The sequence below is a fragment of the Carlito syrichta genome, unplaced genomic scaffold, assembly GCF_000164805.1.
Source record: "Carlito syrichta isolate Samal-C Ts95f unplaced genomic scaffold, Tarsius_syrichta-2.0.1 Scaffold302457, whole genome shotgun sequence".
NCBI lineage: Eukaryota > Metazoa > Chordata > Mammalia > Primates > Tarsiidae > Carlito > Carlito syrichta.
The window spans coordinates 770,934-786,739 of NW_007246553.1; the positions used below are offsets into that span (position 1 = coordinate 770,934).

At 38.2% G+C, this 15,806-nt stretch overlaps 1 protein-coding gene across 1 annotated transcript in view; it reads right to left on the reverse strand.

Annotated features, from left to right (window-relative positions):
* Nucleotides 1–9,560, reverse strand: part of PJA2 (praja ring finger ubiquitin ligase 2) — a 60,769-nt gene extending 51,209 nt beyond the window's left edge. Inside the window, exon 1 of the mRNA XM_008056757.2 lies at nt 9,377–9,560. The gene's annotated coding sequence lies outside the window, so the exon portion shown is untranslated. The remainder of the gene's footprint in view (nt 1–9,376) is intronic.
* Nucleotides 9,561–15,806: the final 6,246 nt, after the last annotated feature.

The window sequence follows — 15,806 nt, forward strand, 5'->3', positions numbered from 1 at the left end:
TGGCACAATTATAGTTCACCACAGCCTCTACCTGCTGGGCTCAGGCAATCCTTCCACCTCAGCCTCCCAAGTAGCAGGGACTACAGGCATGAGTCACCATGCCCGGCTTATTTTATTTTATTTTATCTAGAGATAGGGTCTCACTATGTTGCCCAGGCTGGCAATCTTAGGTATTTTATTATAGTGGCAGAAACAGACTAAGACAGACAGCTGTTATATCAAGACACAAAAGTCACTAAACGTCAGCTATAAAAAGTAATTTTTAGAAATACACCGTTTGTAGAAGTTCTACTTCCACCTAGGATGTAGAAAGTTACAGTAGTGAAAGGGAATGACTGCCAATGAGGGGAAAAAAATGAAACCCTTCCTGAACCTTTCTCACCTATAGAAAAAAAGACTTAAACCACCGAGAACAGCAATAATCACTGTACTCCACTGTGACTAGGGTATGGGTAAAAGAAAAAAGATCTTTACTCCTGGAGTAGAGTCAGGAAACAGTTTGTGGTCCAGATTCCTATACTGACGCCATTAGAGATTTCCAAACACTGGGGAAGGGGCGAGAAATCTCTACTGCACAAAACCCACTAAATACATGAGGCAGAGTAAGGAACATCATAATTTGCCCATCCCCAAAATCAAGAGACACTGGGCTTGTGTAACATTGAGCATGGAGCAGAAAGATAGAAAACTCTTGTCTTCATAACCAAGCTAGTCAGCATCAGTAACAAAAGTTTACTCCTGGAGACAATGAGAGCATGCAGAGAAACACTTCTCCACTGAGGTATGGACACACAGAGAAAGCTCAAAGCTGACAGTGGAATAGGAACACTTAGAAAAATCAAGCATTTCCGCTGCCACACTAAGCATAAGGTAACTCTAAATACAAAGTAACCACAGCAACAAAATCCAAACCCATTTCACTCACAAATTAGACTGACTCAACCTACATTAAAAGCCTAGAAGAAGCAGACTCACATTCAGACATAAGAATTATTTACCACAGTCTCTACTGTTTTACATACAAAATCTGTCATTCATTCAAAAATTACAAGACAAAAAAACTAAGGAAAAAAACAACATGGAGACAAAGCAATAAACAGGACCAGATGTTAGAACTACCAGAGAAGAAAATTAAAATAACTATGATTATTATGCTAAAGGCTCTAGCAAAAAGGCGGAAACATACATGAACGCACAAAGAATTTCAAAACAAACAGAAATGAACATGCAAGAAATAGAAAACACAGTAACAGAAATGAAGACTGTATTATATGAACCCATCAAAAGATTAACAGGTTAAGTGTAAGTAAGCAAAGTAAAAGTGAACCTTCAAGATAGGTCAAAAAATAATTATGCAAAGGTAGGTACAAAGGAACATATATTAAGTAAAAAGGAACACACATTAAGAAATAAACAATCATACAAGAACTGAGCCTCCAAGAGTTGTGGGAATTACATTAAATGAACTATCATGTGTATAACTGGTCCCATGAAGAGAGAGCAAATGCTAGAAAAGAAGACGTTGAGAAATTTCCAAATGTGATTTAAAAGATTATAATCCAAGAAGCTCTGTGACCCAACTGCAAAAGCAGGGCAAATACAAGACATGCAAAAATATATACATACTCAATATATAACATATTCAACCTGCTATTAAAAAAATGATAAACATTAACATCTTTGATGCTGACAGTAGGAAAAAAAGGAACAAAATAAGAATTACAGTCAACTTCTTGTCAGAAATTGTGCAAGTCAAAATAAATGACAATCTTAATGTAAGAAAAACACTGTGAACAAAAAAAATTCTAAATCCAGCAAAATCTTTCAAAAGAGAAATAAGGTATTTGGGCAATCTGGAGAATCTGGAGACATGAACTGCAAGAAATGGGAAATGAAGTTTTTCATACAGAAGGAATAAGCACTGGAAAAGCAGCCAGTACAACAAATAAAATGAATTTTAGTTTAGTTTATATGAACTACTTTAAATTCAAATTTAAATAGATACATAGGCTAGTGATTATCATACTAGACACACAGGACTAAAACAAACATTATGAGCTCATAGCATATGTAAAAGTAAAAGGTAAAAAAATAAAAGCACAAAAGATAGTAGGAATAGTAAACAGAAATTGAAATTAGAAATATACTGTAAGCCGGGCTCGGTGGCTCAGCCTGCAGTCCTGCGCCTTTGGGAGGCTGAGGTGAATGGATTGCCTGAGCCCGCGGGTTTGAGACCCCCCTGGGCAGCCAGACCTCATCTCTACAATAAGTCAAAAAATCAGCCAGGCGTGGTAGCACATGCCTGTAATTCCGGCTACTTGGAAGGCTGAGGTGGAAGGATCGCCGGAGCCCAGCAGGTCAAGGCTGTGGTGGCCGGAAGCGGCCACTGCACTCCAGTCTGGGCGACAGAGTGAGACTCTAACTCAAAAAAAAAAAGAAACATACTGTAGCTCTGATACTAGAAAATAGTGATATTATATTGCTTGAATATCATCTGTTATTGAAGGTGTATAATGTAAGTCACAAAGAAACCAAAACTAAGTCCCCTACATGCACACCTTCAAGTTGCAAACTTTCAAAGATAAGAACGTGTGTTTGCATGTCCAATCATGTAAGTCAGTTCACATCTGGCATACACTGTCACATGCATGCATCCTCCACAAGGGTTTGTGCTTTTGTGAACTTTACTGCACAGTACTGTATAGAGTACAGTAGTAAAATATCTTTATTTCAACCCCAGATGTCTGGAAGCAAGTGTGAAAGCAGCAATAATGTAGTCAAATTGTGCTAATTGGTTACTGAGGTTAACTCTGTTGGACTTATGAACAAATTGGACTTGCATACATACTCAGAATGGAACTCATTTATATGCAGAAGGCTTACTGTATAACTTTTAAAAAGAGATTTACAAAATAAGTGTAAGTAATGGATCATTATGAATATACAACAGACTCACAAACAGGGATCAAAGAGCAGTAAGTTATATAAAAAACAACTTCTAAGGTAACGGATTTATAATCAACTTCATCAGTAGTCACAGTAAACATAAATGTCTGAATACCTCAATTAAAAGACAGATTTTTCAGAATACATTTTAAAAGTGGGTTGTCTACAGTAAACCCACTTTAAATAAAAAGGCACAGACTAAAAGTATGGGAAAGACTATATCACGCAAACAATCAAAAGAAGGCTGGAGAGGCTATATTCATATTGCATAGAGTGAACTTCAGAAAGAGGAATACTATCAGAGACAAAGAGCAACATTATATAATGATAAAGGGGTCCATTCACCAAAAAGACATAATAATCCTAAATACATATGCACCTAACAAAAGACTCAAAGTACATAAAGCAAAAACTGATAGAACAAAAAAGGAGAAATAGACAAACCCACAATTATACTAGGAGACTTCACTCTTCTCTCAATGATCAACAAAACAAGTAAATAAAAACTCAATTAGGAAATAGAAGGCCTAACAAGCACCATCAAAAAACTTGACCTGACATTTATAGACTACTCCACCCAAAACCAGTGGACTACACAATATTTTGAAGTGTACATAGAACAGTTAATAAGAATGACTATATTCTGGGTCATAAAACAAACGTCATAGAATTCAAAAGAAATACAAAGTATGAAACTATACAAAGATATGCAGGATCACCAAACATTTTGAAATTAAACAACAAATAATCCATGAATCAAAGTAGAAGTAACACAAGAACTTAGAAAATAACAACATATCAAATATGTGTGAGCATCTTAAACAATGCTTGGAAGGAATAGGGGAAAAGTCTCAAATCAATGACCTAAGCTTACATCTTAATAAATTAACACTGAGGAATTTAAACCCAAAGCATATAGAAAGAAATAGTGAAAAGCAGAAATCAATAAAGTTGAAAACATAAGACAATAGAAAATCAAACAAATGAAATAAAGTCGACTTTGAAAAAGTCGATAAAATTGATAAACCTGGAGCCAGACTAATAAAAACAAAAGAGAGGGAAAGGAAAGACATCGCTATCCTGATTCAAAGAATCACATGCAAAAGAAAGGGAGGAATCCCAACTAAATATTAGGAAATATAATCCACCAATTTATGAAAATGATAGTAGATAGTATACTATCACCAAGGTTTAACTAGAGAATGCAAGGTGATTCAGTGTTCAAATATAAACCATGTGATCATCTCAATAGATATAACAAAAACATTCGACCAATGGACATTTGATCAATGCCCATTCATGATAAAAAAAATCTATCAGCAATCTAATAATAGAATGGGAATGTCCTTAATGTGATAAAAGGCCCCCTGCCTTAATCCATTAGGGCTAACTACCATAGACTAGGTGACTTATAAAAAACATAAATTTATTTCTCACAGTTACGAGGCTGGAAAGTCCAAAATCAAGACAACAGTATATTCAGTGTTTGGTGAGGGGTCACTTCCTGGCTTACAGACTCCAGTCTTTTCACTGTGTTCTCACATGGTGTAAGGGAGAGGAAGTTCTCTGGGACTTCTTTTACAAGGGCATTAATCCATTCGTGAGGGCCTTGCCCTCACAACCTAATTACCTCCCAGAGACCCCACCTCCAAATACTTATGATGGGGATCAGGCTTCAACATACGAATTTTGGAAAGGACGCAAACATTTAGTCTATAGCACCACTCTATTGCACTTAATAATGAAACACTGAAAGCTTTTCTCTTAAGATCAGGAACAGGACAAGAATATCTGCTTTCAACACTCCTGTTCAACATCATCCTGGAGGTCTGGAGGCATAGCCAGTACAATAAGAAAAGGGGGGGGAGGGGGAGGTTACATACAAACTGAAAAAGAATAAAACTGTTCTATATTCACAAATCACATGATTGTTCACATAGGAAAATTCCAAGTAATCTACAAAAATTTACTAGAGTAAGTGAGTTTAGCAAGGTTGCAAGATTCAAGGTCAATATGCAAAAACCAATTGTGTTTCTAGATAGCAGCAGTGAACAACTGGAAACTGAAATTTAAGAAAATTATCATTTATAATAGTATCAAAAATTATTAAATTCTTAGATACAAATCTAACAAAATGAGCAACAGCTGTATGCTGCAACTTTAAAATATTGACAGAAGAAAGACCTAAATAAATGAAGATAACTTGTGTTCATGAATTGGAAGACTGAATATTAAGATGTCAATTCTTCCTCAATTGATCTAGGCATTCAACACTGTCCAAATTAAAATACCCTTAGGATTCTTTGTAGAAACCAACAAGCTGTCTCTAAAAGTTTTATGAGAAAGCAAAGGAATTAGAATAGACAAAACATATTTTTGAAAAAGAATAAAATTCAAGGATTCTCATTGCCTAATTTCAAGATTTATTATAAAGCAAAAATAATTATGATAATATGTGAGTACTGACAAAACTGTAGGCACAAAGATCAAAGAGATAGTTCAGACACCGATTCATATAGACAGTCAACTGATTTTTGACAAAGTTAATTCAATTAACTTTGAAAGTGCTCCCAATAAATGGTGCTAGAAGAACTATATATTCATTTGAAAAGAAAATAAATCTTGACCCTTACCACACACCATATACAAAAACTAACTAAAAATGGATAAGGTGACAAAAATCCAAAACTTGTAGAAAAAAACATAAGAGGAAATCTGCACAACTTTGCACTGGGCATAAAGTTCTTAGAACACAGAAGCATAACTCATAAGAAAAAGTTGATAAACTGAATTTAATCAAAATCAAAAGCTCCTGTTTTAAAGTTAGAAAAATGAAAAAAAGTTTCAGATTGCAGTGTGTGCGTGTGTGTATTTACATCTGTGTCAAATGAGTTGTACAAAGAATGTATAAAGATTATTAAAACTCAGTAAAACAAACAATTCATTTTTTTTCAAATGGGCAAAAGACCTGAGCAGATACTTTACAAAGAAAGACATGCACGTGAGCAAATTCTTAGCATCATTAGTAATCAGGTAAATGCAAATTAAAATCACAGTATGATACCACCACACACACAAAAAAAAGGCCAAAATTAAAAATACTGAAATAACCAAATGGTGATGAGGATATGGAGCAACTGGAACTGTCATACACTGCTGGTGGATATGTAAAATAGGACAACCATTTGGAAAATAGTTTGGCAGTTTCTTATTAAACATTCATTTAACCATATAACCAGACAAACTCCACATCTAAGTATTTACTATGAGATATAAAAATACTTCACACAAAAACTTAGAATGAGTGAATGTTTGGAGTGGTTTTATTAATAACAGGCCCAAACTGGAAACAATCCAAATAACTATAAATAGGTGAAATTGCCAACAAATTGTGGTAAAACAGTACCATGGACTACTACCTAGCTATAAAAAAAGGTTAACCAGTTAAAAACACAAAAATATGAAAGATTCTCAAAAACATGCTGAGAGAAAAAAACCATAAACAAAATAGTATATATTACAAATTCCACTTATATGAAAGTCTAGAAAAAATCAAACCAATTTATAGTAAGTATAAGAGGATGAATGGTTTCCTGGTGCTGAGGATAAAAGTGTGATTGACCACAAAAGGGCAGATGGAAAAGGGGGCGATGAAAGTATTCTACATCTTCACTGTGGTATGCAAATACTCCAATCTTGACTGTGGTGATAGACATGGGTACACACATCTTTTAAAGCAAAATAAACTGCAAATTTTAAATAAGTACATTTTGTTATATCTAAGTTACCCTCAATAAAGTTTATTTTTTAAGAGAGTGCTCTCTTAGAACAGTATTAACCAGGTAACACTGACTACCTCAAAAGATGTTAAAAAAAATCTGAGAACACTTAATACCCATTGATGGTTTTTTAAAATGTCAACAAAAACAAAAACACAACAATAAAATCATCTTGGAAAGCCAAAAAGAGAAGAAAAAATTTTAACTTAATATTGGCTATGTATCAGAAAGCTTCAGCAAATATAATTAATGTTAAAACATTAGAAGCATTTCCCTGAAAGTCAGAAACACCAAGTTTTTAGCTATCAGTGCTATTATTCAACATTTTATAGGATGTATAACTGTAAAAGCAATGAGAAAAAAATACTTGAGTTATTAAAATTAAAAAGGAAACCACAAACAGTGGATATTTTGATAACTGTCAACTCAATAAAATGATTCAACACATGATAAGCAGAGAAAACTAAAAAGCCTCCCTATAACGGTTATACATAAGAGAAAGATATTACTGAAAGTTTCCATCCACCACACCAATCAAACCATAATATAGCTAGAAATACTGAGAAGAAATGTCATACACATGAGGAAAAACTATGAAACTTTCCCTAAGACTATAAAACAAGAAGCGAATAAAATGGAGAGAACACATTCCTGAGGGAAAGACTCAATACAATAAAGGTCAGTTGTCTCCAAATTAATCTAAAATTTCAATATAAACTCATTCAAAATAGTTAAGAATTTTTTGTTTAAATCACAGATTGAGTCTAAAGTTCACGTAGAAGAAATGCATAAGAAATAGTCAAGTTTTTGTTTTTAATAAGGAAAGAGAAATGCTTATCATATCCTTTATATGCATACTCTAACGCATAGTTTAACTGAGCAATTCCATTTCTAGGAATCAAGGCTCCAGACAAAAAATCACACATAGAGGAAGTTTGATGAATTATTAACAGTGGCTGGCTGACTCTTGGGATGCAGGTAGGACTAGAAGGGGAAGTGAGAGTTGCATTTTTTTACTTTACATTCTTCCGTACTGTTTGAATTTTTTAAATTAAGGATAAAAACTTGTAAACATCAATTAGAAAGTTGGTTTTATTATAGAGCATCACTTGTGCTAGCAAAAAGAAATTGCAATTAATTTAAATGTCTTTCAACAAGGGAAAAGTTATATTGTAGTCCATTCAAACTGAGGAAATAAATACTGCTTAGTCTTTTAAAAAGTGTAAGGGATACCTATATATAGCTAGGAAAGAAGCCCAACATATAACTAAGTGAAAAAGCAAGTGATATACAAACGTGTCTGGTATGGCAATCTTCAAAAAAAAATGTGCATGTATGCATATGTGTTTAAAAATACAATTGTAAAAAGATTTGGAAAGATGAACACTAAACTGTTAACCCTACACTGGAGTGGGACTGGGAGACGAAAAGAAACATTCACGTTTTACTTAATGATCTTTTATTTATACTGCTGAAGTTTACATCAAGTTTGCATGTCTGTAATTAATTTTAAAAATTGAGATTTCATATAAAAATGACATGAACCCCCAAAGACAATTACAACACTGAAAAAATAGTCTTAAATGTTTACTACTGTTATCCTTGAATTTATTTGCATACTCTTCAAATGATCTGTAGTCTTCGGCTAAGGTGACTGCCATTTTAACGAAACGTTACCAGATAGTTCATGATAAAAACAACAGAATATATTAAGCCTTAAAAAAAAAACAAAAAAAGTAAACTTCACAGAGCCAGCAGACCCAAAGCAGTGCCTCTATGCGGCTATAATTTTTTTTTCCTTAACGTCCAGAGAGTGAACTCTCTCAGATTATTCATCTTCTCTGCCAAAAAGACCATCTACCGCCTCCCCTTTTCTTCAACGTGGTCTGTGCGCCTTTAAACTCACCATTTTGAATGTGCGCAAAATGATGAACAGGCAGTGATCTCAGGGCGGCCAAACGAAAGGTGCATCCGCCAGAGGCGTGCTCCGGCCGGCCGAGGCTAACGGGGAGCAGCGCTGATGGAAGCGGGCTGAGAGCGGGGGAAGAACGACCGCTATGGTTGTACAGGGTGTCTGCGTGCCCCAGCCTCGGTGACAATCGGGGGGAAATGCAAACACATCCCGCAAGGCGACAGCACCGAAGGTTTTTCGGGGGCGGGGGGCTGCAGGCCTGTGGCGTAAGATGGATCCGAGCCACGCAGGGGGACATGGAAACCGGCAGAGGGGGCGGGTGTGAGGTGTCGCTGAGGGGCACCCTCCAGGACCGTCGCGAGTGTGGGGAGAAAGGCTCCGGGGTCCTTGGTCCTGTCACCAAGGACAGCAGAAGAGGCAGCAGGAAAACGGCCGGCGGAGGCCCCCCGTTAACAACCGGTGCCATCCGTCCCGGCGGCAACGGGCGCGGCGGCCCCGGAGACCAGCGCGGTCCCGGGTCCGGAATGGACGCGGCCGGGAGGCGAAGAAGGCCTCTCACAGCCATCAACCCCACCCACCATGGCCGGCGCAGCGGGCCTGGCACAGGCCCCGCTCCTTCCCGAGGAGAGAGTAGGGAACTGAGAAGCTGAACGCAGCAGTTTTTCCTCGTCCGACCCCCACACTCCCGACATCAGAACAAGCCAGATTAAAAAAAAAAAAAAAAAAAAAAATCCCTCACCGAAATGTGCAGCGGCTCCGGAGCGAGAACAGCGCTCGAACCTCCACCCGCCACCACCGCCTTCTTCTCCGCCTCCGACTCCTCCCCCGCCGAACGCGCAGCAGCAGGCGGCTGCGGCGGCGGCGGCGGCAGCGGCGGTGGCGGCGGCGGAAGCTGAAGCGGCGGCGGCGGCGTGTCCCGCCCCCAGCGCCGCGGCGAAGGCAGAGAAGGGGGAGCACGTAAGCCCCGCCCCCAGACAGTGCTGACCAATAGGCTTGAACAGCCTCTGCGGGGAGGAAGGCACACACCCAATCGGAATCCGAGGAGTGGGCTCACGTCAATGGTTGGGACGTGGCAGAAAAAGGGAAAAATACTTGGCAGGTCTCTACGTCCGGCTCCCCCATCGCCGTTAGGGGGGCTTCACCAATGGGCGGAAGAGCAGAAAGACCCAGCCCGACTCCGCCCCGCCCCGGCCAGGCCCGCCTCCTGTCCCTGCGGCACTGCGACGTTTGGGGCACCGCGTCGGAGCTGAGACAGCACTGCCTTTTGTGGTTTGGGCTGGGAGAAAAGGGCGGGGTCTCGGGGAAAGGGAAGGGGGTGTGGAGAACTAAAGGAAGGACTGGCGCAGTTAAGACTTTTTCAGAAATTCCAACGGCAGCAACCAAAATGGAGGCATGAAAATCGATCCTAAAACCTGATGAACAAGGTTAAGATCTCCTGGTATAAAGTTCAGTCAACTGCAGTTCAGATATCGGTGGGAGAAGAAAAAAATAACAGGAGGAAGAGCACGTTTGCCCACCCTGACTCTACACCCTATATACAGTTAGGGCTTCCTCCCCTTGCCTCCCCCCCCATCAGACCCTGGCCCCCTCATTTCTGATTCTGCTGGGGCGGGGGCGGGGTATAAGGGGTGGCCTGTCTTTCCTCTGTCTAGCCTTGTCCTGACCAGAGCCTTCCAATTTGCATCTTGAGACTGATCGGTTGTCAAGCCAGGAAGTAACAGCTCCCATCACGTGCAACCAAAATAAACACAGCAGCTGTAGTACCCGGACACCTGGCTTAATTGAAACCCGACTAACAGTTTAGTCAATTATGTCAGTGATACAAAATTGTTTTTTCGTTCCGCACATGTCTTCTTTTTTCATCCTGAAACTTGTCCGCTTCTCTTATTACAGTCCCCCTCTCCTCTCTTATCCCCCTCCCCTTATCGCCCAGTGTCTAGGATATATTTATCGCGTCCCCTCCCCTACGAATTAAGAGCCCCACTTTGTGTGCCGCTCCCGACAACTGCAAAATCTGCCAGTGAACTGAGACAGGTTTTTTTTCATTGTTGATGGAAACAAATTATCCAAAATGTATTGTGGAAACTTAGGTTATGAGAATTTGCCAGACATTTTGTGAAACTAAATCTAATTCCCAGTCCACACCTATAGTACCTATCTTACCAAGAAACCATTCCTCACTTGTTATTAATCTGACTTTAAACAGGTTGCCGTAGGACTGTGACTCTTTACTCATTCAAGTCCTTCTCTCGTTGAAAAAAATTCGTATTTTAATTACATATCCCTAATTTCTTTTTACGGTGTTGCAGATTGGTCCAATTGGTTACAACTTAACCTGTTTGGGGGGGCAGGGTTTCCCAAATTTCAATCCTTTTCATACTATATCTGTATATACAACTTACAGTATAATTTTTTTCTTTAAATATGTATTTTCCTTCAATTTCTGTAAGAGGAAGACTTTACAAAAATACTGTCAATGAAAAACTACCATCTCCTATCCTAAGTTGAATGTAACTAAGAAAAGTGAATGTAAAACAATGTTTTAAAATGCTGACTAGAACAATTACCCACCAAAATTTCTGAGCCTAAAGCTCACTTTCTTGGTTAAAAGAGTAAGTTACCAACTATTCAACACATAGTGAAGATACAGTACTGGAGTGATATTTTTATGGTGATGTAACCAAAGGATAGAAAAGTAGAACCAAAATAGCAATCACTTTTCACTATACGAGTTACTGGTTTTAGTCCTGCAGACATGTCCAAACTACAGTCATCCCAGACATCATAACTGATCTTTGAGAAACACTAGTGTGAAGACTGAAATATTGTATTCTAGACTCAAATAGACTATTTACATACTATTTCCTGCATTTGTAGCTATGTGCCTCTGGGAAATCTGTTTACCTCTCTGGCCTTGAAACTGACCCAATTTTCCCACAAACCAGATGCCCATAGAATTGAAACTTGGAAAAACTTACATTTGTACAACGAGAGGCACTACTACCTGTTGACCAACTCCTCTTCATTGTCACTTGTGTTTTCCTTCCCCACTGCATAAACCCTTAATTTTACTGCAGGAGGAGGGGACAGATTTGGGGTTTGTCTCTTGTGTCTTTGGCTGATGTCATTGATAATAAAGACTTCTCCCCTGGCAATACCTGTTATCTCAGTGATTGTGGCAAGCAGTGAGACCTAGGCTGAACCTCTGGCATTCGGTAACGGCTTCAATTTTCAATTTATATATGGGAAAGTAATAATACCTATTCATGGGTTTTCGCATAAATCAAATAACCCTAATCATTGTAAAGCTTACTATACCTAGAATGAAGTACTAAATACATATTAGCTTATGTATTGTACTATATAGAGATAGATAATATGTTTTATTAGCTTATATATATTATTATTGTTGATTCCAGGGTTGGGAAGCACTACTTAAGGCAATGTGTTGAAGGTACCTCACAATATAATGCAGTGATTTTTGAAGAGTGATCCCTAGACCAACAGCATCAGCATTTCCTGGGAACTTTTTAAAATGCAAATTCTCAGGTTCAACCTCAGACTTGCGTCAGGAACTCTAGGTGTGGTGCCCAACTATATTTTAACAAGCTTTCCAGGTAATTCTGATGTGCATACAGTTTGTGACCACTAATATAAATAAAAAGAGGCTTGGTCAAGGAGTGAGAGGATCTGTGTTCTAATCATAGATTTAGAGCAGGAATACCCAAACTTTTGGCTTCCCTAGGCCACATGGAGTAACCATTTGGCTTCCCTGGGCTGTGTAAAGAGAAATTGTCTTGGGTTATACATAAATTATATAATATAGTTAGAAGATATACATAATAAGACTTCCTTTATTTTTTATTATGAAGTTTGGAAAAAATGAGAACAACATAAAAAATGAGAAATTTGACCTTGATTTTGGTAAAACTAATCTATCATTGTCTAGTTTGATGGACGTGGTTGCAATTCTTAGTGAGTTCTCAAGGTACTTTTCAGAAATGTGTGTTCGAATTTTGCTCTTGGTGTGCTTCATAATTAAAAAAGAGCTGCTCACAAATGTATGTGCGCCAAAATGCGATGTCATAAATAAGGCATGATTGTGAACTTCAGAAATGGAATTACACATCGGTCATGTAGAAAATAAACGCTAAAAAATACATGATGTTAAAAGATTTTGTGGGACTGCATTACTTGCTGTCCTGGGCCACATGTGGCCCATGGGCCGCTGGTTGGACGTGCCTGGTTTACAGTGAGGTCAGCTAAAATGTAGGTGCAAGGACTTCTGAAAATTCTCTTCTCCATAAAAACAAGAGAATTTTGGCAAAATTGTCAGAACCTACTTTTTTTGAACTCAGAAAATTAGCCAAAGGCTTTCAGCTATCCAGGGAGCATTTATTCAAGAGAAAATAGCTGAATCTGTGAGAACAACAAGTTGTGTGGCATTTTGACTTGCCCTATTTTAATAGCCTTATCTCCAGTTCCACCATAGCTTTGAAAACCAACAGCCCACGATTGTGAAAATGAGCAGGTTAGTAGCCAGCAGGGGAAGCAGAATAGAGTTGGAGCTTTTATAGCTGCCTTCCCAGAGAACTGTCATTATATTACCTATCTGTTGTTTCCCTAGAAAATCTCACAAGGTTTTCTTATTTGCTTTCACTCAAGCCCCACCCAATGCAAAAAAGTCTTTTCTCCAGAGGACATTTGTAAAAAACAACTAGAGGCAATTGATTAACTGTGCCACTATCTTAGGCAGTGGAAATAGATGGGGCGAAAGATAAGTTTACCAAAAAAAAAAAATAAACAAAACTTAAAAGGAAAAACTGGAGAATGAGAGATCCATAGGAACTTTGAAAAGTTTCAACATATTCCTGAGGACCTAAAAGTCCACACATATGCCCATGGGTGAACTAAACTATGTATATGCTCAAGAAAGACCTGAGAAGGTAATATACATTCATCTTAGGCTGACCTTGAGGGTCTACGGAAGTAAGAAGTGAAGCCTAAGGAGGGGTTGTAAACTACTTGGCTTAGAGCTGAAGTACATACATGCAGACCCCCAACAAGCACTGAGATGTATTAGTTCCAAGCATTTAAGGACATCTATCTAATCATTAGCTGAACACTAAGCTAACCAAGCAGTGCCTGTGGCCACACAAATCAAAGAATACAGACTCTATAGAAGTGGTTCAGAAAAGTGACTAAGCAAACAACAATAACAACAACAATAAAACCTGAGGAGAAGAAAGAGTCTAATTTTCAGAGTTGCTACATTATTATTTTTAAGTTTCTGGTTTTCAACAAAACCAAAAGCTGGTTCTTCAAAAATATTTTTTTAAATGATGAGCCTTTAGCTAGACTAAACAAGAAAACAAGAGAAAAGATTCAAATTACTAAAGTCAGAAATGTAAGAGGGGACATTACTACTAACCTTAGAGAAATAAAAAGTTATTGTAATAAAATATTGAGAACATTTGTATGCTAACAGTCTAGAAAACCTAGATAAAATGACAAATTTCTAGAAAGACACGCTACCACAAGTGACTCAAGAAGAAGTAGAAAACCTAATCTTAGCTTTTTCATCTATGATCTAAATTACTTTGGTTTATTTACTATTCCTGAGTCTAAGTTTCCTGAGCTAGAAAATAGAGATAATAATATAATGTTTGTGTCATAGCATTTAAGCAAGTTAAAAAATATGGAGATCTTTTATTTGTTATATATTAGCAACTGTAATAAACACAACCCTCAAGGCTTAGTAGCACAACACAATAGTGTTTATTATTAAAAACTCATCTAGCAGTATGAGTGGGCTGCTCAGCTTTACATTCAGAAGCCTGAGCTCTGTTGTCTTTAATACATGGCTTTCATTAATAGATTGAGATCAATATCCAGCCAATAGAATGGAAGAGCATGAAGGAAGAGAGTTTTAAGGATTTCTGAGGTTTTTACTGACCTAGCATGCACTTGACCTAGCCATTGTCATTAACGATCGTAACCTGGCAGCAGGTCACCTTGAACCTGTGCAGGCTTGGTTAGGACTGCTCTATTTCAGTTTTGCTCTTATTGCTAGAATACAACCCTTATTCCCAGGATGTGGTCCTGATTCTTCCAGTTTCACTCTCTTAGGGTCTCAACTGAAAGCCTGGATTATTTACCAATGTCCCTTTCTCTTGACAGTACTTAAATGTCTATCTCTGTCTCCCAAGGCATATGACTGCTTACTTCTTTATTATAGTCTCAGTTGTTTTCTTCTGGGGTTCTTGGAGTCTTGCTCTTTGCATAAATCATTTAGAAGTTAGCTCACAACTTGAGGAAAATATGTATAAGGGTTTTGAGTTTCCCTCTTTGTGGTTCTCTCCTCTTGATGATATTCTCCCTTGAGTTCAGTCATTTTGGCAAACTTCTACTCTTACCTCAGTCTCCTCTGTGTACTAAGGGTCCTCGTTGTATGCCACTTTCTGTTGCATTCTTCTTTGATACCACAATTTCATAAATGCTCTTAGGAAAAAAGTTAGCATGAATGTGAAGCTCATCTCATATGTTTCCCTTCTCTCAAGGATCATAGGCTCTCAAATCTTACCAGTATTACTAATTCTTTATGCCTTCAAACATTTTATTTTATATATTTTTCTGGTTTTTGTAGTTGCTTTCAGTGGGAAGTTTAGTCCGTTAGAAGTTAATCACCACAAGTCCACCAGACAGTTGTTTTAAAGTTTGACTAGGGAAATGCATTTTTTTTTTTTTTTTTTTTTGCATTGAAGTCTCATTCTGTCACCCAGGCTGGAGTGCAGTGGCACGATCACGGCCATCGCAGCCTTGACCTGCTGGGTTCAGGTGATTTTTCCACTTTAGCCTTCCAAGTAGCTGGAACTACAGGCGCACACTACCATGCCCAGCTTATTTTTTTGATTTATTGTAGAGATGAGGTTTCACCAAGTTGTCCGGGCTAGTCTCAAACCCCTGAGCTCAGGCAATCCTCTCACCTTGGCCTTTCAAAGTGCTGGGATTACAGGCTTGAGCCACTGCGCCGGGCCAAGAAATGCATTTTTAAAGTCTAGATTCATGGTTCTTTAGCAGTAAAATTCCTTCTAAATCTTAATAAATTTCTGATGTTTTTCTTTTCAGACAGTCTTGTGAGTCATTAGCCATGTTCAAAGTTCTTTCCT